This window comes from Halichoerus grypus, chromosome X (genome assembly GCF_964656455.1).
Source record: "Halichoerus grypus chromosome X, mHalGry1.hap1.1, whole genome shotgun sequence".
NCBI classification, from domain to species: domain Eukaryota; kingdom Metazoa; phylum Chordata; class Mammalia; order Carnivora; family Phocidae; genus Halichoerus; species Halichoerus grypus.
The window spans coordinates 40,963,293-40,966,183 of NC_135727.1; the positions used below are offsets into that span (position 1 = coordinate 40,963,293).

The 2,891-nt window shown below is 39.4% G+C and overlaps 1 pseudogene; it reads right to left on the reverse strand.

Annotated features, from left to right (window-relative positions):
• Nucleotides 1-1,310: 1,310 nt before the first annotated feature.
• Nucleotides 1,311-2,143, reverse strand: LOC118527381 (large ribosomal subunit protein uL30 pseudogene; annotated as a pseudogene).
• Nucleotides 2,144-2,891: the final 748 nt, after the last annotated feature.

The window sequence follows — 2,891 nt, forward strand, 5'->3', positions numbered from 1 at the left end:
ATCATCACTTACCATAAGGGAAATGCAAATCAAAATTATAATGAGATATTACCTCACACCCATGAGAATGGCTAAAATCAACAACATAAGAAACAGCAGGTGTTGGTAAGGATGTGGAGAGAGTCCCCAGGTGGGAATGCAAACTGCTGCAGCCACTCCAGAAAACAGTATGGAGGTTCCTCAAAAAGTCAAAAATAAAACTACATACGATCCAGCAATCACACTACTGGGTGTTTACCCAAAGAATACAAGAACACTAATTCAAAGGGATAATGCACCCCTGTGTTTATAGCAGCATTATTTACAATAGCCAAGATACGGAACTGGACCAAGTATCCGTTGATTGATGAATGTCTCTTTCTCTCTGTAGCTCTCTTACCTCCAGTAATCTGCCTTGTAAATTCTAGGTGTCTTAGCCTCCTTAAATTCTCTATATCTTCAACTCGAGCAGATACTCAGATACTACCAGGCAGAAATCTGGGGCAATTGTAGGGCTCCTCTTTTTTTTTCCTTCTCTTGGAGATAACTATCCTGTGGTGACTATTGTTCAATGTCTGAAGACCATTCTTTTGTGTGTTTTGTCCTGTTTTATAGTTGTTCATGTTGGAAAGGTAAATCTGGCCAGAAACCCACCACCTGGTCTTCTATTTATTTTTGTTTTTATATTAACTTTGTTTAAATTGTCTCAAAAAATCTGTGGTGGCTTTTGGTCAAGTTGTTTTCATTTTTAAAGTGTCAATCTTATGAACTATATACAAGTTAGGATTTAGAGGGTAATGCATTAGTTTCCTAGGGCTGCCATATCAAACCACAAATTAGGTGGCTTAAACAACAAAAATTTACTTTCTTACAGTCTCAGAGGCTAGACATCCAAGATCAAGGTGTCAGTGGGGTTAGTTTCTTCTGAGTCTTCTTTCCTTGGCTTGTAGATAGCTGACTGCTCCCTGTGTCTTCACATGGTCTTCCCTCTGTATCTGTGTGTGTCAAAATTTCCTCTTCTTAAAAGGACACCAATCATATTGTATTAGGGCTCACCTGAAAGACCTCATTTTCACTTAATTACCTTTTTAAAGATACTATCTCCAAATTCAGTCACATTCTAAAGTACTGGGGGTTAGGATTTCAATATATGAATTTAAGGGGGGGGGACATAATTCAACCCATAAAAGGAAATAAGATAATGACCCATCTAAAGTGGCTTAAATAATAAGTGCATTTATTATCTCACGTAACAAAAAGCACAGATATATGATGGTTCCTGGATTGGTGTACTGTTTCAGTGGATTTATCAGAGATTCAGTTGCTCTCCATTTTTTTTTTTTCCATTTGAGTGTAGCCATTTATTAACTGACCAGATTACAAAAATAATCATGGTAGATACCTTAGTTCATCCTTCTAATAAGCCTATTGATCTGGTCTTCCCTGTTACCAGCATCTCCACCTTCTACAAAATGGGTGGTCTTTTTCTTCATTCCCCCTCGTGGAGAAGATAATTTGAAGGGCCATAAAAAGTTGTTTGCTTCTTTGAAACGTTTTCCAACAGTATAGATCTCGTGAATCAGGTCCTCCATGCAGATGATGCCATATTTACCAAGAGATCGGGCGATCAATGTGTTATCTGTCAGGGCAATTCGCTTCTTGTTGATTTTGCCATAACCACGCTTGTAGATCAATTCATTCACCGACTTCAGGTTTGGGTACCCCCATGCTATATAAGGTTCCACAATCTTTAGCATGTTAACTGAAGCCTTGTTGAGCTTAACAAAGGTGCCATTGAAGATCTGGCGAAGGCGAAGAAGCTGCAACACCTTTCGAACCTTTGGGCTCACACCATTGATACCTCTGATCCTAATGACAAATGCCAATTTGGGTTCCGCAGGTACGTAGAAGTTGCCAGCTTTTCTTGCCATCCTTGCCATTCGAATCTCAGTTCTGTACATCTGCCTATATTCCTTGTGGTAATGCTTAGCTTTTTCATAGATAAGCTTCCTTCTTGCCTTTCGAAGCATCTTCTGAGCAAACTTCTTCCTCAGACGCTTGATCTTCAACTCTGCGAAATTCCTTCGCTTCTTCTTAAGGGTTTCTGGCACAGCAGGAACCTTCTTTTGCTTCTCTTCTGCACCCTCCATGGTTCCAGCCGGAAAAAGAGCAGTTGCTCTCCATTTTTAAGCTTTGTCATCCTCAAGTATATCAGTGATATCTTCCTTCATGGTTGCAAGAATGCTACAGCAGTTCTACCCATCACATGCAGACATAACCACTTTCAAAAAAGAAGAAAAGTATTTTCTCCAAAGCATAATTTTTTTAAAATTTTTTTAATTTTTAATTTTTTAAAAATTTTATTATGTTATGTTAGTCACCATACAATACATCATTAGTTTTTGATGTGGTGATACACGATCCATTGTTTTCGTACAACACCCAGTGCTCCATGCAGTATGTGCCCTCCTTAATACCCATCACTGGGCTAACCCATCCTCCCTCCCCCTCCCCTCTAAAACCCTCAGTTTGTTTCTCAGAGTCCATAGTCTGTCATGGTTCATCTCTCCCTCCAATTCCCCCCCCCATTTTTCCCTTCCTTCTCCTAATGTCCTCCATGCTATTCCTTATGTTCCACAAAGAAGTGAAACCATATGATAATTGACTTTCTCTGCTTGACTTATTTCACTTAGCATAATCTCCTCCAGTCCCATCCATGTTGATGTAAAAGTTGGGTATTCATCCTTTCTGATGGCTGAGTAATATTCCATTGTATATATGGACCACATCTTCTTTATCCATTCATCTGTTGAAAGGCATCTCAGCTCTTTCCACAGTTTGGCTATTGCGGACATTGCTGCTATGAACATTGGGGTGCATATGGCCCTTCTTTTCACTACATCTGTGTCTTT